Below are 22,679 nucleotides of genomic sequence, written 5' to 3' on the forward strand. Positions count from 1 at the left end.
TTCTTAGTTTAACCTAAAAACCTATCACATTTGGATGTCACTTATATGAATGCAATCCTAGACCTAATGGTTATCGGAAGGATCAATATGTCTTTTCAAATCTTGATTGATGCAAGTCACATTAATTGTGATGTCCAAAAGTGACTCTTTGAAGAGGTCACGAAATTTGCAAAAATGAGACTTGAAGAAAAATAATAATATATAAATATACATGACCAAAGGGAATGCATCATAACGGGTGCGAGGAACTAATATTCGTGACTTTTAATTTTCCCTTTAATAGAGGGAATACGAGTATGCTAAGGTTAGAGAACCATACTCGTCCATATCCCATATTTGAAAGGTTATTTTCCTAATTTAATCAAACAAATGCACTAATCTACTCCTAACTTTCCTTAAATGAAATGCATGTCTAATGTCATGTCTCACACATAGGGATAAGGAATATATATATGGAGAATATGGGATAAGGAATATATATATATATAAGAAAAATATGGGATAAGGGATATACATATATGGGAATATAGGATAAGGGATATACATATAAGGGAAATATCATACAAAAATAATAAAAGACCCTAAGAAGTAGAAAATATGCATGAAAATGTAGTGATTGTCACACAAATATGATCTAACGTGTGGATAGTCCCTAAGAGTCTAGCGTTGGTCTAGCCCATGTCTATGAGTTTCTACTAGCGTTGGACTAGCGAGAAAACGGAGAAAAGGGCCACAATTAGCGTTGGACTAATGTGGTGACATCGTACATTCATTATAATCAAATAAATCATATAAGACAAAATAAAAGCAAGTAAACACATAATATCACATAAAACACATAGCACATAAGCATGATATCTAGATGCGAGACTTAAAAAAGCGAGTAACATGTAAGTACATAAGCATGCAAAACACACAAAGCAAATAAAACAAATAAAAACATAACTATTACATTTAGGGTCCTAATTACAATCTAAAGGGGGAAGAAATAAAATAAATAACTAACTATTACATATTCTATCTAGATACATATCTTGAACCCCCTAACTATTATAATTTGACATTTAAATGCCTCTTAAATAATCAAAAATTAAATTAAATTAAACATACAAAACTGAAAACACATAAAGTGAATAAATAAATACAAAACTAAAAACACACCAAATACTTACCTGTAGTTATTTTACAGTGAACTAAAACAAGCAAACATACAAAGGTCAGTGGGATAAAAAAACCAAGCCTATCGAGGTTGGTTGGATAAAACCCAAGCCTAACAAGATAAAAACAGTCAGTATGATACAACTGAAGCCTGCCGAGATTGGTGGGATAAAACCCAAACCCAACAAGATAAAAATGGTCAGTAGAATACAACTCAAACCTGCTGAGGTTGGTAGGATAAAATCTAAACCCAACAAGATAAAAAAAAGGTCAGTGGGATACAACCCAAACCTGTCGAGATTGGTGAGATAAAATCCAAACCCAACAAAATAAAATGATCAGTGGGATACAACCAAACCTGCCGAGGTTGATGGGATAAAACTCAGACCCAACATGATAAAACGGTTAGTAGGATACAACCCAAGCCTGCCTAGGTTGGTGGGATAAAATCCAAACCCAACACGATAAAACCGTCAGTAGGATATAACCCAAACCTGTTGAGATTGGTGGGATATAACCCAAACCCAGTAAGATAAAAACGATCAGTGGGATACAACCTAAGCCTGTCGAGATTGGTAGGATAAAATTCAAACCCAACACGATAAAATGGTCAAGCAAAGTAAATTGACATAATTAGTATAGACACCAAAATTTTAATTTGGTTTAGTTAAATTTTTGCTTCATTTTTTATTTATTTATTTATTCTTGTTTTATTTTATTTTACTTTACTTTATTTTAGTTGATCAAATTGGTAGTAGAAAATTAGATTCATCATTCTTTTTAAAACATTATTATTATTATTATTGTTATTAAATTCTAAAAAAAAAAGAAGAAGAAGAAAATTCTCAATAAAAATTCATTTTTATCTTTTTCAAACTCAATTTTTTTAAAATAAAATGACATTTTGTAAGGTAATTACAGATTAGCATTTTATTTATCAAAAATTGGTTTCGAAAAAAATACAAAATAAAAAATATATGGCACACATGCAACAGGGCCAAGTGGAGGCCATGCAAACTAGGTAGGTGGGGGGAGACAATGGACAAGTGTTTCTTTATTTCTTTGACAGCACATCATCTAAAGGATAGGTGGCTAGGACACTTGGAAGCCTAGGAAAAATTTGAAAAAAAAAACAAACAAAAGGGAAAAGAAAAAACAAGGGAAGCTACGGGAAGGGGGAAAAGAAACCAAGCAAGAAAAAAGAAATAGCGACGGGCTAAAATAAAGAGGAAAAAAGAAAGGAAAAGGAAGCTACGGGGCTGAGGAACAAAAAAGGAGCAGCTACGGGAACAAGGGGAGAAAAAATCAAGAGAGGGTTTTCAGAAACAAGGGAAGGTTTCGACTGGGAAAACAAAGAAGGAAAAGTGGGAGAGGAAAGAATGAGAGAAACTGGGAAAAACAAAAAAAAAAGCATGGGAAAGGGAAGAAGGAAGCTCGGGCAATAGGGGGAAGAAATGAGGAAAACTAGAAAGGAAGCTTCGGAGGAAAAAACCAGGAGCTTGGGGAAATTTAGGAAGGAAAAAGAAAACAACAGAAAGAGAGCAAAGAAAGGGAGAGTTACGGGCAAGAGAAAAAAAACAGCAAAGAAAAGAGAAAGAAAGAAACAGAAGGGTTTCGGGCAGGGGTAAAGAGAGAAAAGAAAGAAGAGTAAGGGAGGAGGAAGAGACAGTGGAGAGTAGGAGAAACAAATGAAAAATCCAAGGAGAGGCTTCAAGTTGACAGGGAAGAAATAAGAAACAAAAGAAAGGCAAGGAAAAAAAACAAAAAAAGAGGGTTTTCTGGGATAGGGGAGGAAGAGAGGAACGGGAGAAAGAATAGGAGGATGAGAGCACTACAGGAAAGTAGGCTTTTGTGACGTTTTCGCTGCGGCACAAGGAGAAAATGCAGCTAATAAACTGTACATTTCAAATTTTGTGGCAAAGTTGACAAAGGCGCATAATTTTTGTGGTAAAATGACGTAGTTTTAATGAATCTAGAAAAAGGTATTAAAAAAAAAGGGGAAACCGGCTTCCACTTCCAATGTCTCCATTTTCTGCTAATTTCAAATCTCCCACACTTCTTTCTTCCAAATTCTAAATTCTGATTCCGAATTCCCAATGAACTTATCTCGCTTTCTCTCTCTCTCTTTCTCTCTCTCTCAAATGGTCAAACCTAATTCCACCTCCTCCATTTTCCTCCGAATACGGCCAATGAATATGCGGCAACCACCTTCATCTTTGAGATACAAAGGAATTCCAGAAGAATAGACAGATTGATTGCTAATTGGTTTCGACGCCTGAAGCTTGGGTTTTAACACGAGGAAAATAGACCTCCTCCATTTTTATTCTCAGCAGTTGAAATCGATTCCCAATTGCAGTGCTTCTCCATGTAATTTTGATCATCGGTGAACTAATTGTAGCTTTGAGAGAACTTACCTAACAATTTTGCTAGCTATTCTGGTTCAAAAGCAAGGTAACTAAGCTCAATTCCTTTGCAATTTTTTTTCACTTTATTCATTTATTTTATGGTAAAATCAGAGAATTTATTACATGCCCTTAGTGCTCGGGAGTTTATAGACTTTTGTGGTTATTTTTATGTATTTTTTGTAATTCTTTAGAATATTTAATGTGACTTAAGGGGAGATAATAGGAGTTTACTCTCGTTTTAAAGAGTCCAGCCCATATTGCAGATGGAAATGAAATCGCCTGAGAAACTCAATACAGTCGTTGTCTTGAAACAACCAGATAGCAGCCATTGGCAGAAGGTACATTTGAAGCTTAAGTGCACTCCATCCTCTGGTTTATATATTTGTCTGATTATCATGCTACTGATATTAGGTGTTATTTGTAATTCTGTCATAAATGCTTGTAAACAAATCTCCCTGTTCTTGGAGACTGGGATCACACAAATAGTTTAGGAGAAATCCCAACTTTGGAGCATAATCATTTCAAGAAAGTGGAAAATGGCAATCAAGTATTGCTGTTTTAGACCAAGTAATTCCTGATTTAATCCTTAAAAATGGTTACAAGGCATTCAAACTACTTAAAAATGCACTTGCTTATGGTAGCAAGAATTTTTGCTTCACACTATGACATGGTATGATAATATTGTAACACAAAATTGTTAAGCATGATTGCCTCTACGGGTATAATAGTAGGCCCGCCTTCTCTCATTATTAGCTTGGTGTTTGTGTTATTTACATAACTTCTATCAGGACCGACACTAATTATAACCATTCTATCTTGCAGTCACCCATGAGAGATTGTTGTAGAGTTTTGCCATCTAAAAGGAGCACAAATATATATATATATATATATCTGGGTAGGCAAATGCAGAACGGATGAGGTGTAGTAGAAGCAGCAGGCAAGAAATTCAGCTAGGCATCTATTCTCTTTTCGTTTTCCTTTAATTTCAGTGGACATTGTTGCTGGAATTCGATTGCGATTGAGTGGTGAGAATTGATAGAGTTGAAAGTATTGGATTTAGGCTGGAAATCAGAATTAAGGTGCTTTCTAAAAGAACCGTAGGATCCTCAAATTGGGATTATTGGTTGCATACTTTCTCATTTCTTAAATTTTTGGAATACACTGGATATATAACTGCATTATAAATATTCAGTTATTCAATGATGGGCCAACTAGGTACCATCAGCAATATAGTCATAAAACAGAACATGTATGTATAAGCTATCAAATCTATGCTAATATATGAAACTTAGTTTTGGATGTTAACGTTGTTACTAAACAAATCACTGACTGGAGAATTGAAAAGAATGCTGCCAATGTTAAAGTGAGCTACACAATTTCTACAATAAGCCTTGGAGTTCAATAGCTTTATGGAATTCAGTAATCATGCAGTTTTTAGTCATGTGTAAAATTATGATATATGGATTCAAGTCATGCAAAATAGAGGATGGAAAATGCTTTTAATGGTATTGTTAATTATTCTTTTATCGTTCTTTTTTTTTCTGAATATGTTTGTGTGAAATGTAAATTCTTTTATCTTTCTCAGGTCCAATGACAAGTTAAATTACTAACTTTCTTGGCCACTGAATGGACTTTCATGGCAGGTTAGGTATCAACTCATCCATGTATTGGCTCATCTGTAGTTAAGTGGCCCACTGAATGGTAGCTAACTATTTGGTTAAGGATGGTTGAATACGAAATAGTAGCTAATTTAATTTTTGCCAATTGAGTGCAATTCTGTGTTCACTGAGTCATTGACAAATTTCGCCATTTCCTCCTTGGCTTCAACATACCATTTAGTAATTGGTGTTCTTGGTATTTAGTAAAATTCAGTTTCATTTTAAAAGAAAATTCCTTATTTACCAAATATTACTACCTGTAGCAACTTTGGTTAATTCTTTTTGTAAGAGTTACCAGTTTCTTATATGTGTGTGTTAATTCTGCCCAGATTAATACATGCAATGGCTTCTAGTTGGCTATTTCCCAAATAAGCTTATAAACCCAAGCTGCGGACTGAAGACTGGACTGGCTGGTTGGTTACCCCATCTCCAACGATGCAGTTATTACTAGTTAGACCCATATTATTGCTCGTTGGCATTAATTTCATGTCATTCCCTATATTATTGATGCCCATGATACCACCACCAAGCTGATTTGACATCATCATTTCATGTATGATTTTTTGAACAGAACTCTGGGAATCATTTGCATCTGTGTCACTGGAAAATGTTGGCTGTTGCATTGCAATGTTCGGTGAACTAGCAGAATTCATGTGCGTTCCGGTCGGTAAGCCACCAAGTGAAGTCTGTGGAGGATTGTTAGATGATGATGCTTTTGGAGACTGGAAAGGAGAAGGATTGAGTTGCGGTTGTAGTAAGGTACTCAAGGAACACTTGGAGATGGCATCTGAACACCATTTCCTCCATAAGGACAGTTTGCACTACTCTTCGGGTTTTTGCTGTCTCAAGTTCATTGAGTTTTGATGACGCAGCCCACATATATATGGCACTAGTAAAGGAAGTTGCATGAGCCGAATTCAGTGGATTGTTTACATTTGCCATGCCATTTCTGGAAGGAAGTTGCAATTATTATGAAAATTGTTTCAATGTGGCCTAACCATATTGAAACGTGATGACTTTTGCGAATTAGGAACTACTTGTACCTTTTAGAATTAGGTTATAATGATGAATTTGGAAATTTGCAATGATTGTTTCCATTTAGATAGTGAATTGAATTAACACTTGAAAGGGGAATGTACTACAAGCATGGAAAATAATTCATAAAAATATGCAAAAAGTGTAAATCACTTCAGTGCATCTGTTTATTGAAGGAGACTATTTGTGATGCAATTTTTGTGTCGCATGATTTGCCGCGCAATTTTTGTTCTGCTTGCATATTTTGTGGCACTAATATGTGTCGCTAATTGTGCGGCAAATACTTGCGACACATTTAAAATAAGGTGTCGTTTTCTTTTGTAACGGCTACTTTTGAGGCACAAAAGACTTGCGTCGCAAATACTTTTTTGCGGCGGTTTTTGGACTTTTTGCAGCACATTCTTGGCGTCGCAACAAGCCAAATTTCTTGTAGTGGAGGAAGAAGAGAAAGAGAAAAAGAAGGGAAAAGGAAGGAAAGCAAGCAAGGAAAAGAAAAAAGGAAGGGGACGGGCTGAACAGAAAAAAAACAAGGAAGGAAAAAAAGAGAGATTGAGGGAGGCTACGGATAGAGGGGAAGGAAGAAAGGAAGAGCAAAAGAAAGAGGAGAGAAACAAAAGGAAGAAAGGAAAAGAGGATCTGGGGAGAGTCAGAGGAAGAGTAGGAGGGCAGCGGAGCAAGAAAGGAAACAAAGGAAAAGAGAGAAAACCGAGGGAAAAAGGAAATTTTTCTGGGATCAGGTTAGCGAGGTAGCCCAATTTCCGGTCAAATTCCGACCTAACCTCCAACCCTTAGAGCATGATTCCTTTTCTGAACCTTCTTTGGACGTCATGCAACAACTTTTGTTCAGTGATTACTCCTTAAAAACACCTCCAACGTGGCCGTATTTGAGCTCCAAGTTGCGGTTTTTCCAGTGCTGGGCATCTCTATAGCAGAATTCTCTTCATCCGTTTGCGTTTGTACGTCCCGCCTTGGAGTTCTCGTGATTGTTCAACCTTATAAGTGACAAAGGCTAAAGGTAGTCTTTCTATCTTTTCTAGATTATGGGGTTTACAGCAAAGGCATTAAAACCGTTGTTGCTATGCTTGTTGCCGCGTTCTTCTGTTTTCCTTCCTCCTTGTATTTTCTATTCACGAACCTGGGTGGGAGTTCTGAGCCATGAAACTGGTGTTTTTTCTGTGTTGTTGGCTTTTGGTGCAAAAAGGGGAGAACAATGGGTGTAAATAATTTGACTAGAACCATGTTTCTTATGGCTAAGCATCTCTGTTTCTTCTTTGTTTTTTTTTTCTTTCTTCCTTTATCATTTTGGTTCCAAAATCTGTTAATCGATCTGATGTTTGGTTTTCTTTATGAGGGTGAGAATGATTTTGACATAGGTTTTAGTACTCTTAAAATAAATGTTTTGGTTCCTTTCCGTTTATGATATGACGACCCTGGATGACCTGCTATGGGAATTCAAGAAACCAGCGAAGAAGAAGATGAATTCTTCGAATCAGTTGCATGAAATTTCAGACAAAATGCATTCTAACCCCTCAGGTTTCCCCTTGTTCCACTATGGCCCAGAAAATCGAAAAATTAAATCAATTTTGCCCCTTTAAAATGCTATTTTCCTTTGGCATGTCTTAATGTGATTTTTGGATAGATTTTTAGTGAATTTTGGGGATGAATTTGGAGGTTTAATAATTTTTGATAGATTTATAGTTTTGATTTGGATTTTTAGTAAAATTTTGGGTAACTTTGTTGTTTAATTATAGCAAATGGGTTTTCATTCATTTTGTGAAGTTTAGTATTTGGTTTTAGTATGCTTCATCTTAAGCCTTTAATTTTATATTATTTTAATTTAGACTCTTAATATTTGTAATAATAATGATTTGATCCCTCAAACTTCTTTAATTCTTTCAATTGAGCCCTTGTTTGTTTTAATTCATTGACTATGGGTTGTTTTACTTTTATTTGAATGCTTTGATTGATTCAATCTCATGTTTATTTTCATTTTCTTGTGATTATTGATGCTTTGACATTTTTCTTTGTTTTGGAGGATAAATAAGAAAATTTCATTTCATTAAGTCACCAATTCAAGGGAGGTACACTCTATTCTTTATTTTGATTTTTACTTGACCCTTTGTGCCCCTATGTGACTTTATGTGCTTAATTACATACCTTTTTAAATTTTTTATTTCATTTATTTATTTAGTCACTGTAATTGTTTTGATTTAGTATATTTATTTTAATTTAATGTTTGATTATTTAAGGGACATTTAAATGTCGAATTGTAATAGTTAGAGGGTTCAAGACATGTATTTAGATAAAATATATAATAGTTAGGTATTTATTTTATTATTTATTTTATTCCTTCTCCTTTTATATTGTAGTTAGGACCCCCAAATGTAATAGTTAGGTCTTTATTTGCTCTATTTGCTTTGTGTGTTTTGTATGCTTATGTGTTTACGTGTTACTCGCTTTGTTAAGGTCTTGCATCTAGATATTATGTTTATGTGCTATGTGCTCTATGTGGCTTATGTGTTTACTTGCTTTTTATTAGTTTTATATGATTTGTTTAGTTCTAATAAATGTATGACGTCACCACTCTAGTCCAACGCTAGTTGTGGTCTTTTTTTCCCGTTTTCTCGCTAGTCCAATGCTAGTGGGAACTTATAGACTTGGGCTAGTCTAACGCTAGACCCTTAAGAATTGTTTACGCGTTAGATCATGTTTGTGTGACAAATCACTACATTTCATGCATTTTTTCCATTTTTAGGATCTTTACCATTTTTGCATGATATTTTCCCCTATATGTATAACTCTTATCCCATATTTTTCCTATATATGTATCCCTTATCCCTATGTGTGAGACATAACATTAGACTTACATTTCATTTAAGAACACTAGAACTAGGGTAGATCATTTGTTTGACTAGATAGGAAATATTCCTAGAATATGGGATATGAACGAGTATGGCTCTCTAACCTTAGCATGCTCGTATTCCCTCTATTGAAGGGAAAATCAGAGTCACGAACATTAGTTCCCCGTATTGATTATGATGCATTCCCTTAGGTCATGTATATTTGTATATTATTATTTTTTTCTTCGAGTCTCATTTTTGCAAATTTCGTGACCTTTTCAAAGAGTCACTTTTGGACATCGCAATTAATACGACTTGCACCAATTAAGTTTTGAAGAGACATATCGATCCTTTCGATAACCATTAGGTCTAGGATTGCATTCATATGATAACTTTCAAATGTGATAAATTTTTAGGTTAAACTAAGAAATTTTTTTTTTGACTAAATCGTGCAACTAGCCTTGGTTAGATTGAAAGGGTGTCTTGGATCTTATCCTTGCCTTTCCTTTCTTCAATCGTGACTTCCGACCCCTTTTCTCTAATTTTCGAAAATTTGAAGTCGTTTCCAAAGGGTTTTGCTCTACTTTTTATTCAAAATTCATTTTAGATGACTTGGTACACCTTAACTCAATACCAAGTGGCGACTCCTAATTTTTCATTTAAAACCCTTTTTAAACTACTATTTTGGGGCCAAAATCATCACACTTTTAAGTCCCATTTAGGTCCATTTTCTTTATTTATCCTCTAAAAAAATCAAAAATTTATTTTCACTCAAAATCAATCAAAACTCATTTTCATAAACCCGTAAATTATTTATTTTTTTCATTAAATGGGGCGCGACAGCTTGGCGACTCCACTAGGGACTTTGAGAGTCCAAACATTTGATTTATTTAATCCTTTTCTTCTTTTAACCTTTTTATATATCATATTTAGAGGATTTAGGTTGTATTTTTTCCTTTTTAGGATTTTTCTTGCATTTCACACGTACAAATCGTCTCAATATTCGTGTATGTGATAAATAATGTATTTATTTTCTTTTATTCAATTATGTTTGTATATCGCGTTTGCATCTTGGGGAGGGGGGTATAACTACCCTAGAACCTTCAACCGCATATGATGGTATTTAATCCCTCCCTTCAAAAGGAACACTTCATACGTGCATACGTTTTACTTTATAACCCCTCATTTCTTTTTTACTTTTAGTGGTTGTCATACCACTCTTCCCTATTTAGGATTAGAATTAGTCCACTTAGACATGTGGCCGTGGCACGACATGCTCGTAACAATATCCGAGGGATAACTCGAATCACCGACACTTAGGCATTGGAATTGATGACTCTTTCGCCTTTGATCTGAAAGTTTGGGAGCCTGAAAACCTTATCGAGTTTAGATGCATTAGTGAGCCAAACTTCATGCATCTATATTAGAAATCACCTAGGATAAAGTCTACCATACCGAACTAAGAACATTAGGCACGAAAAGAGGGATTCCTCCCCTCTTTCCTTATTTTTCTTTTACTTTTTGTATCATCTAAATTGCCCCAACATGATTATGTGATTATTTGTTGAACTAACATTTTCTTTTTTTGTCATTTTGCATTCACAAATGCTAGAAAATAAGAGATCTGGCATGATACTCTTTAAAACCTACCCTCTTAGATAGATTATTGCACGTTTAAATTCTAATATATTGCATTTATAGGTTAATTATTGCACATCATTTTAGGGCCCATCCTGGCATACAAAACGTCCCTTTAGGTCATGGTTTCATTTCAAATTACATATTTAATTGCTTTTATAAATTGGTATCATGCATAAGCCTTAGAAGAAAATGTCGCATAGGGAATCCTACGTTAGAAATAAGCCACTTTGTGTCTCAGATATGTAATCCATTGAGACTTGCACGTCTATATTTCTTGTACCATCCAAAAAGGTAGTGCATGAGATAAGGTAGGATCCGATTTTTTTCATGATAATAGAGTAACTTTTGCACATTAGAATATGAGCATCTAACAATCATCTTTTGGTCATTTTATCAAAACTGGTAAAAATCCATTGTGTAAAGGATATTAAGTTGAAGAAATTCACGAATCATTCCTCATTGTTGAGACAATAAATATGTTGAGGCCAAATCTTGATTTTAGAAAGCTCATAGACTAATGCATCACAATGATTTTTTGAAACTACCAATGGGCAGACAATTTAATCGATTTTGAATAAACCATCAATTCCATTTGAACCGATTATTCATTTTTTAGGACAATCTAATTCAATCCATTTGACCATATTATTCATCAATTTCATCCAATCCATTTTATCAATTCATTCATTTTTAGGACAATCTAGTTATTTTTGAATAAATCATTAACTCCATTTCATCTATTTGATCAATTCATTTTTAGGATAATTTAGTCAATTTCGAATAAATCATCACTTCATCCGATCTATTTGATCAATTTCATTCATTTGATCAGTTTACCCATTTTTAGGGTAATCCAGTCAATTTTGAATAAATCATCAATTTCATTCAATTCATTTGCCCAGTTTACCTATTTTTAGGGCGATCCAGTGAATTTTTGAATAAATCATCAATTTCATCCGATCTATTTGACTTGTTTATTCTCTTTTAGGATTTCGATATAAGATTCACTGATTAACCTAGTCAAGATGTTGCAATCCTTTCAAGAGTAGGCTCTTTCACGCATAACTTTATGTGTTAATCAAAATAATCAATCCATCCGAACTTTGTCCTCATTTTTGTTAAGACAAATGTCTCTTGTCACTCCATTTGATCAATTTTTTTCAAATTATTTTTCACTCGAATATGAATAAGTGGATCGGATTCATCAGGTATTGTATAGTGCCTATTCTAGAGGATTGCATTCTCATGTTAGGCCTACCCTTGGCGCAAAAGAGCTCCTCCAATAGGACATGTATCCAAATTACTTTAATTTTTTTTTCTAACTCTTGTCTTTTTCTTTCTTTTGTTAGCAGTGAATCAAGAGGGAAATCTAAAAAGGATTTTTTTTTTCTAAATTTTCAGATAATTGTAAACATAGCTATACAAAGAAGCCCCATCATTATACGATCACGTAGTCAAGTTTCGAGAAATAGTGTAAACATGAGTACACATCCTGAATCATTCGATAGGCCTGTAACCACACGAATAGCCGACCTTGCAAATCTTAGAGTTCAACTGAGTGAAATGTTAAACAAAGTCAATGAGTTAAGTATGGAGATAAACAAAGTCAATGAGTTAAGTATGGAGATAAACAAAGTCAATGAGTTAAGTATGGAGATGAGTCAATGAGTTAAGTATGGAGATAACTGCACAAAAGCGCATGATTGACCAACTGGTTGCTAGCAGCAGTGTTGTTCAACATGATCGCTTAACTGCTAATCAACCTACCTACTTATACCCTTACCCATATTACCCAAACCCACATCCTGTTTACCATACTACTATCAATCACCCTCGACCTCGGACAAATTATGCAAACCCACCTATACTACCCATCCCAACTTTTCAACCCAATCTTCAAACTCGACCTCACCCTCCTTATAATCCAAGGCCTGTTCAACCAAACAACTGATGAGTTAAGTATGGAGATAAACAAAGTCAATGAGTTAAGTATGGAGATGAGTCAATGAGTTAAGTATGGAGATAACCGCACAAAGGCGCATGATTGACCAACTGGTTGCTAGCAGCAGCGGTGTTCAACATGATCGCTTACCTGCTAATCAACCTACCTACTTATGCCCTTACCCATATTACCCAAACCCACATCCTGTTTACCATACTACTATCAATCACCCTCGACCTCGGACAAATTATGCAAACCCACCTATACTACCCGTCCCAACTTTTCAACCTAATCTTCAAACTCGACCTCGCCCTCCTTATAATTCAAGGCCGGTTCAATCAAACAACTGAACTTATCCTCTAAACAGTACAATCCGAAAACCAACCCCATATCAAACCTTCACCAACCTGGACCGACCCATCGATCAATTATACGAACAACTCAAAGCTGCCGGAAAAATTGGTGTTATACCTTCCAAGATCTATCCTAAGGGTTTTCCCTCTGGCTATGGCCCTCAAGTCGTCTGCGCTTATCATTTTGGAGCTCCCGAGCATTCCACCAATAATTGCTGGACATTGAAACATAAAATGTAGGATATGATCGAAGCATGAGATATAGTACTAAGGAAAAGGGGAGAACAAGGACCGAACATAATTACGAATCCCTTTCCTGAAAACAAGGACACCTTTGAGGCATTTATCCCCAATGAGGAAATTTGAAAATCCCGAACTAGTGAGATCCTTCCCTCTTAAAAGGAGTTTCGATAAACTTGGAGAGTTATCTTTGGTTTAAATCCATGAAAATCATTTATACATGTGTTGTTTGTTTAACTATGTTTTATAAATAGTTTTGAATCAAGTGGCTTTTGAAGACACGTCTTGTTTAATAAGTAACATGCTATTAAGTTTGATCTTTATCTTGAAATTCAATAAAATGTACAGTTTTATATATACTGTCTTACTTACGCATTCTTTTCAGATGACCAAGAATAAAATTCTCTGACCCTTTGGGTGTCACTGTTTCAAAATTCGATGGCAACAATCTCGATATCTCACCATGTGAATTTGAATTTCAAAATGAGAGGAGTATCGAACAGACATCCGAAAATATTTCAAAGAGATCCAAATGATATAAAGAGAAACTCAAGCCGAATTGGATCAAAATTAAGAAAATAAAAATCAGTGGTCACTTGATAAGAAGCAGCTAAATGCTATTTGCCATGATCAGTGCTATCAAAAGATAATGGCCCGTGTTTACTACAAGAAGGTCAAACCACAACTATTCAAAGAAGGAGATAAAGTGTTGAAACAAATTTTGCCAATACAAGAAGAGGCTAAGAGCAAGTTTGCACTAAATTGGCAGGCCCTTTTATCGTTAAGAAGGCATTGTCTGGTGGAGCACTTATTCTCGCAGAAATGGATGGACAAATTTTTCCTCAGTCGATCAATTCGGATATGTGTAAGAAATTATTCATATGATAAATAAAAGTTTCCTTTCATGGTTAATGCGGAGAATGGAATGAAAGTCAGGTCTTCTTCCTTTCCAATTAAACATTTTATCCCTAGTTATCCTTTTCGAACCTTCAGAATAAATCATTTCGTTTGGCAACCCCTAAGAATTGCAAACCCCACATTGGGACAAGTCTGAGTTGAAAAGAAAAAAAAAAGAGGAAAGTAAAGCCTCAAGAGGTGAAAAGTGTTTGTCGCGCCCCATTTTTTGATAAGAAAAATAAATGATTTTAAAAAGAAATGGTGAATTTGAATTTAATTTTTTGATTGGAAAATGAGTTTTGATTTAAAAAGAAAATGGGCCTAAATGGGCTTTGATAAGTGCGACGATTTGGGCCCAAATTATAGTTTAAAAAGAGTTTTTGAAAAAAAACGGAGTCGCCACTTGGTATTGAATTAAGGTGTACCAAGTTACCTAAAAATAAATTTTTCAAAGAAAAAATAGAAAAATCCTTTTTAAACGACTCCAAGTTTACGTAAATCAAAGAAAAAGGTTCGAGAGTCACATTTGAAGAAAGGGAAGACAATGATAAAAATTCGAGGCACCCTTTCGACCTAACCAAGGTTAGTTGCATGATTTTCTTAATTTAACCTAAAAATTTATCACATTTGAATGTACTATATGAATGTAAATCCTAGACCTAGGAGGGTATCGGGGGGTCGGAATTTGTCTTCAAAACTCAATTGGTACCAATCACATTAATTGTGATGCCCAATAAGGACTCTTTGAAGAGGTCACGAATAATAAAAATATGAGACTCTAATGAAAAGAAAAGGAAAATAATAAATATAATTATAATTATACAAATATACGTGACATATAGGAATGCATCATGTCGGGTACGGAGGACTAATGTTCGTGACTCAATTTTTCCTTTAATAGAGGAAATACGAGCGTGTTAAGGTTAGAAAGCCAAACTCGTCCATATCCCATATTTAAGAGGTTGTTTTCCTAATCTAATCAAGCAAATGTACTAACCTACCTCTAATTTTCCTTCTATGAAATGCAAATCTAATATCATGTCTCACACAATAGAATTATATAGGGGGGAAATATAGGATAAAGGATATACAAGGGGGAAATTATGGAATAAGTGATATGTATATAAGGGGAATATAGGAGAAAAATACATATATATAAGGGGGAGTATGGGATAAGGGTTATATGTACAAGGGGAGAATTATGGGATGAGGGATATGTATATAAGGGGAACATGCAAAAAATGATAAAAGACCCTACAAAGTGAAAAATATGCATGAGATGAAGTGATTTTATCACACACTTATGATCTAATGTTCGAAGGGCTCCTAAGGGTTTAGCGTTGGATTAACTCATATTTCTACTTTCTTACTAGCGTTGGACTAGTGAGAAATCAGACAAGGGAACCACAACTAGCGTTGGACTAGTGTGGTATCGAAAAATGGATCACAACTAACGTTGGATTAGTGTGATATCTCGTCACACATTAATTATAACTTAACTTAATCATATAAAACTAATAAAAAGCAAATGAACACATAAGTTCACATAAACATATAGCAAATAAACATGATATCTAGATGTAAGATTCTAAAAAAGCGAGTAACACATAACACATAGGCATGCAAAAACATACAAGATAAAATAAAGCAAATAAAACCCTAACTATTACATTAGGGGGCCCTAACTACAATCTAAGGGGGGAAGGAATAAAAATAAATAAATAAACTCCTAACTATTACATATCCTATCTAAATACAGATCTTGAACCCTAACTATTACAACTCGGCATTTAAATGCCTTTCAAATGATCAAAATTGAACTAAAATAAATATTCAAAATTTAAATAAAATAAATGAAATAAAAATATTAAAAAGGCATGCAACTAAACACATAAAGTCACATAAGTGCACATAGGGATCAAATAAGGTCAAAATGAGGGATAGAGTGTACCTCCCTTGAATTGGTGCCCTAATGGAATGAAATTACTTATTTATCCCCCAAAACAATAAAAAGGTTAAGGTATCACTTTAATTAATAAATAATCATATGAGATGAAATTAAATACGATATTGAATTACTCAAAACATTCAAATAAACTAAACAACCCATATTCATCAAATTAAAACAAGCAAATACCCAATTAAAAGAATTAAAGAAATTTAGGGGTCAAATCATTATTATTATAAATATTAAGGGTCTAAAAGGAAATAAATTAAAATAAAGATTTAAGATAAAACCTATAAAAATCAATCATAAAATTCACAAAAATAAATGAAAACCAATTTGCTACAATCAAATCACAAAATACCAGGGTCAAATCATTATTATTACAAATATTAAGGTCTAAAAGGAAATAAATTAAAATTAAGGACTTAAGATAAAACCTATAAAAATCAATCATAAAATTCACAAAAATAAATGAAAATCAATTTGCTATAATCAAACCACAAAATACCCAAAATTTCACTAAAAATCCAAATCAAAATCATAAATCTCTCAAAAAACTATTAAACTTTAAAATTCATCCTAAAATTCACTAAATATCTACCCAAAAATCCCATTAAATTATATCAAAGAAAAAATAACTTCTTAAAGGGACAAAATTGATCAAATTTCCAAAGTCTTTAGGCCATAACAGAATTATAGGGAACATGAGGGGCTAAAGTGCAATTTTTGGGAAAATCCCATGCAGGTTTGCGAAGAAGCTTTCTTCATCTGCATCTGTAGCCTTTTTCTTGCTGCAGCTTTCTTAGCAGCTTATTGAATACAGGTATTCATGGAAACTCAAATAGAATCCACGAATTTTGTCAACTAAACCCAACAAGAATCCTAACCCAACAAGGAACTAACACAAAACATGAAATTAAAGCTCAAAATTCCTCATCCGAGATTTGCAGATAGAAAGGAAAGCAGACACCTTTTGTTTGGTTTTCATTTTTCGGCAAAAATCTCTACCACATATGCAAGTCCAGAAGCAAAACTAAGAAACTAATGAAACCCCCAACAACATCCACGTCCCCTTTATTCAAACATCACATTTAATCACAAACCAGCAAGGGAAATTTTCATCCCATTATTCATGAACAGAAATAGCAAAACCAAACAATAGCAACGACAAAGAAACCCAAGAAACATGACCCAGCAACGAACGAAAATGAAGGAACCAAGGCATCAATCTAGGAGAGTACCTGAAGAAGCTTTCTGAATCAAATCTAGACAGGAAACGCCGTGAACGAGGTGCCGGAGTTGCTCCGTCGCCGCTTCGAACCCGCACCAGCGAAGCCAGTCAGCGGTCGTTGGGGGCAAATTCGAAGGCTCTTTCGATGTTTTCTGCCAACAATTTCTAAACGAAACCTTCTCCCCTTACTTCCTAGTTGGTGCAGAACTTGAGATTTGCTTAAAATAACCAAAGACACAAGAGAAATTCGAGCTGAAACATAGCTGATAATCAGCCTTTGTTGAAAAAATTGCAGCTTTTCCTTCTTTTCTTTTCTCTCTTTCGGATCTCTTCCTTTTCTCTCTTTCTTTCTTCTCCCCTGCAGCCCCCCTCTCTCTTTCGATTTGGCCTAAAACCCTCTTCACTTCCTTCCATAATTTCTCCTCCTGTTCAGCCGAATGCCTCCCTCAAAGCTCTCTCGGATTCTTCCTTTTTCTCTCCATCCGTAACTCTTATTTTTTCTTGCTTCATTCTTTTTACAGCCCGAAACCCTTAGTTTCCTCCTCAGCTCCGTAGCTTTTCTTGCTTTTTTTCTTTCTGGGTTTCCCTTCCCTTTCGTCCACTGCCAGCTCCCTCTTTTTGTTTTCTTTTTCTAGTTTCTCCTTTCTTTTTTCGTCTCAAACTCACGGCCGAAACACTCTTTTCTTGCTTTGTTTTCTTGCCGTTGAATCTCACTCTATCTCCCTATTCTCTTTTGCTCACGGTTCTTCCTAAAACCCTAGTTTTTTCTCTTTCCCCAGCCGCAAATCTTCCCTCCTTGCTTCCGGAACTTCTACCTCAGGTTTCCTCTTCTTCTTTTTTTTTCAGCCAGCCCCAGACTCTCTTGTAAGGCCCGAAGACAACCTAAGAAGGGGTGAATTAGGTTGATTAAAACTTAATCAGGTTATAAGACACCTTTTTGCTCAATATGAAATTTACTCTCTTTTCTAAGTGATCACACAATGAGTCAATCAATGAATGAACAAAATCACTTGAGAGAAGTAGAAGAGATAAACAATTTAAAGATCACAAACGTAACAATAAGTAAATAAGAAGGAAAGAATTGCAAACCAATTGACTACCCAACTCCTCTTGAGCTTGTAGATCAATGCAAACAAACTTTTTCAAGTTGATGAATTACAATCACTCTTGTGTACAAAGGAAGGATCACTTCCTCCTTACCCCAAACTCTACTTGGTCAAGTTATGAAGTTTTACTATCATTCAGGACAACTCTCACAAAGCTACACTCATGAAGTATTCACTCACAAATGAAAAACTTACAATGAATCTCACACCACTAAGACTACAAATCTTCTTTGGAGAGTGTTTTCTCACTAAAACTACTCTAGATCTTTTGTATCTTCAGTGTGCAAAAGTTGTTTGAAGTATCTGACCAATGACTATTTATATAGGACCAAGAAAGTGCCTTATTAATGTTTTCAATCGACATAAAGTAACTGAAGAGTCAACTATCCGTTGGAGTATCGGTCGTCCGGTACTACCCAAGCATGCGTCCGACAGTAGGCAGTGAGTTTGAAAAATCTTCTTCAATTCTATCGAACGTTCGAACCATGCATCCGACAGCAGGCAAACTCTATCGGACGTCTGAACCATGCGTCCGACAGCTTTCGTCGAGTTTGAAGGATCCTATTGGATGTCCGATACTTGCGTCCGAAAGAGGTCAGTGAGCTAGGTGGAATGTCTTAATTTCTTCGGACGTCCGGTGATGGAGTTTTTCATGCGTCCGAAGTTACGCAATGACTATCGGACGTCCGATCATGTATTCTTGAGCGTCCGATAGTTTCAGCATACTTTGTTTCTTTCAATTGTACTTGATCTTTAAATCTGATTTGCTTCATAACTGAAAGTATATCTTGAAGAGGTATTAGTATCATCTATTTATTTTGTAAACATCAAAAGTTAGGGATTAAGATCAACATTCTCTCCTTTTTTGATGATGATAAAACAATGGATAGAAGAAAGAAAAAAGATTGAGCATAAGCTCCCCCTACCAAACTTATAATCTCAGAACTTAGAATAATACCAAACGTATAATCTCAGAACTCAGAATAACTCCTCCTAATACATAACATCCATTTTTTCCCAAGTTTGTCATCATAAAAAGAGAGTAAAAATCAGTAATCATAATCCAGCAATAATAATAGAGAATACAGTATTCCAGAGAAATGATACTAGAATTTAGTAATCACCAACATACTAATATTTACCAACATATCACAGAGAATTGATATCAAAAGAAGTATCAAACAGAGAAATAATAATCAAAATAATTATCAAAACAAATCATCATTAGATCAGTAGCATTCGATAAGCATTATTCATTTCTTCCTCTTTTTATCATCATAAAAATTTAGTAATATTCAAAAAAGATCAAAGAAAACTCAGTTCAACACATCAGAAACATCAAAAGAAAATTACAAAAGAACATTATGAACAAGAATCTCACCGATCTTACCAATATCTCCTACTCCAATTATTTTAGTTTTCATGTCATCCCCAAATGTCACTATACTACTAGATTTTGGTTTGAATAGTGATGGATCATCAGTCATGTGTCTTGAGCAATCACTGTCTATGAATCACTTTGATTTCTTAATGATGTTCACCAGATTTACCTACTCAAGAGTTCAAGAACTAATACTTGGTACCCTTTAATTTTTGGATCCTTGAGAGTTAGCATCATTTTAACTAACCACATACATTTCATGCCTCTTCTCATGTTCTTCATCACATAGCAATTACTTTTCATGTGACCTTTTTGACAACAAAAATTACACATAATCAAAGAATTATTTACATGAATAGATTTAATAAATCTTACTTGTCTTCTCTTATAAACAGCAAAATCATTTGCACCAAAATTTATCTTCTTCTCATAAGTGCCTAGATGAGACTTGGATTTATTTCCTTGAAAGCAGTTTTGTTTCTTATATTGGAGCAACTCATTTAAACCATTCATTCTTCTTTTTAAATCACCTTATTCATTTTTTAGTGTTTCACAAAGACTTGTTTTTCTATCAAGTTTATTTTGTAAATCAATCTAATTCTTTTTCAAGAAATCATTTTCAGTTTTCAGTTTCTTATTTTCTTGAAAAAGACGTGTATTATCATAAAGCAAAAAAATAGTTTTCTGTTTTACCTCTTTGTTTCTAACATAAGATTCTTTCAAAGTATCATGCAATTTTATAATGAAAGATTCAAGATCATCATCAGTTTCATCATCACTATCAGATTGAGAGTTACAAGTTGTTACCTCATCATCTCCAATGGCCATGAAAGCCAATTGAGCAGATTTTTCTTCCTCTTCAATTTCACCATCAGAGTTGCACCCATTCCATGTGAATTGAAAGTTGTTGAATCTTGATTTTCTTTCAACTTTCCTTTTCTTCATTGGACACTCACTCATGTAGTGTCTAAGTTGGCCGCATTCATAGCATTTGTCACTTTACTTTTTGTTGGTTTCATAGTTTTCTTTGTTTCTTGCATTGTTGAATTGATTAGAATCTGAATTGCTAGGTCCTCCTCTTCTAAATCTCCTTCTGTTGAGGATCTTTTTGAAACTTCTTGTTATAACAGTAAAATCATTGTCATCAATTTGCATGTCTTCTCCATCCAAGGAGGTCGAATTTTCTTCATCTTGAGATACTTTTAGAGCAATGTTCCTTCTTACTTTTGCATCCTCTTTCTCTTGTACTTTGGACTTAAACTTTAGCTCATAAGAGATTAGAGAATTAATAAGAGATTCAATAGACAAGAAATTTAGATTTCTAACTTTTTCAATGACAGTCACTTTACTCTCCCAATCCTTGGATAAGGCATTCAAAATTTTTCTGTTTTTCTCACCTAGAGAGTATTCCTTTTCCAGCACTTCTAAGTCCTTAATGAGGTCATTGAATCTACAATACATCTTATCAATATTTTCATGAGATTTCATCTTGAACGATTCATACTTGGTAATCAAAATAGACTTCTTTTGTTTTCTCACATTCTCACTTCCTTCATAGATTTCTCTAAATTTGTCCCAGATTTCTTTAGCCGACTTACAACCCTTGATTCTAATATATTCATTTGAGTTTAAAACATAATATAACACATTCATGACTTTTACTTTAAGGTGAGATGAGATCTATCTACAGCAGTCAGTTCACTTCTTATTTTTGGTCTAGATCTATGAGTATTTTCATCTATAAGAAAGGCATTATATGGACCTTTACTAATAATAAACCACAATTCAATATCAATTGATTGCAAAAAAATAATCATTCTTTCTTTCCAATTCACATAATTTGATCCATTAAACATAGGTGGTCTAATGATAGAATGTCTTTCAAAAAACATGGCATTATTGGTTGTCATCTTTACTCCTAAACCAATTGAACTTAATTTCAAGGAGACTAAATTCTGATACCAATTGTAAGGCCCGAAGACAACATAAGAGGGGGTGAATTAGGTTGATTAAAACTTAATCAGGTTATAAGATACCTTTTTGCTCAATATGAAATTTACCCTCTTTTCTAAGTGATCACACAATGAATCAATCAATGAATGAACAAAATCACTTGAGAGAAATAGAAGAGATAAGCAATTTAAAGATCACAAACGTAACAATAAGTAAATAAGAAGGAAAGAATTACAAACCAATTGACTATCCAGCTCCTCTTGAGTTTGTAGATCAATTCAAACAAGTTTCTTCAAATTGATGAATTACAATCACTCTTGTGTACAAAGAAAGGCTCACTTCCTCCTTACTCTAAGCTCCACTTGGTCAAGTTAGGAAGTTTTACTATCCCTCAGAACAATACTCACAAAGCTACACTCATGAAATATTCATTCACAAATGAAAAGTTAATAATGAATCTCATACCACTAAAACTACAAATCTTCTTTGGAGAGTGTTTTCTTACTAAAACTACTCTAAATCTTTTGTATTTTCAGTGTGCAAAAGTTATTTGAAGTATCTGACCAATCACTATTTATATAGGACCAAGAAAGTGTCTTATTAATGCTTTCAATGGATAGAAAGTAATTGAAGAGTCAACTATCTGTTGGAGTATCGGACGTCCGGTACTACCCAAGCATGCGTCCGACAGCAGGCAGTGAGTTTGAAAAATCTTCTTCAATTCTATCGGACGTCCGAATCATGCGTCCGACAGCAGGCAAACTCTATCGGATGTCCGAATCATGCGTCCGACAGCTTTCGTCGAGTTTGAAGGATCCTATCGAACGTCCGATGCTTGCGTTCGAAAGAGGTCAGTGAGTTAGGTGAAATGTCTTAATTTCTTCGGACGTC

Source organism: Coffea eugenioides, chromosome 2, assembly GCF_003713205.1.
Source record: "Coffea eugenioides isolate CCC68of chromosome 2, Ceug_1.0, whole genome shotgun sequence".
NCBI classification, from domain to species: domain Eukaryota; kingdom Viridiplantae; phylum Streptophyta; class Magnoliopsida; order Gentianales; family Rubiaceae; genus Coffea; species Coffea eugenioides.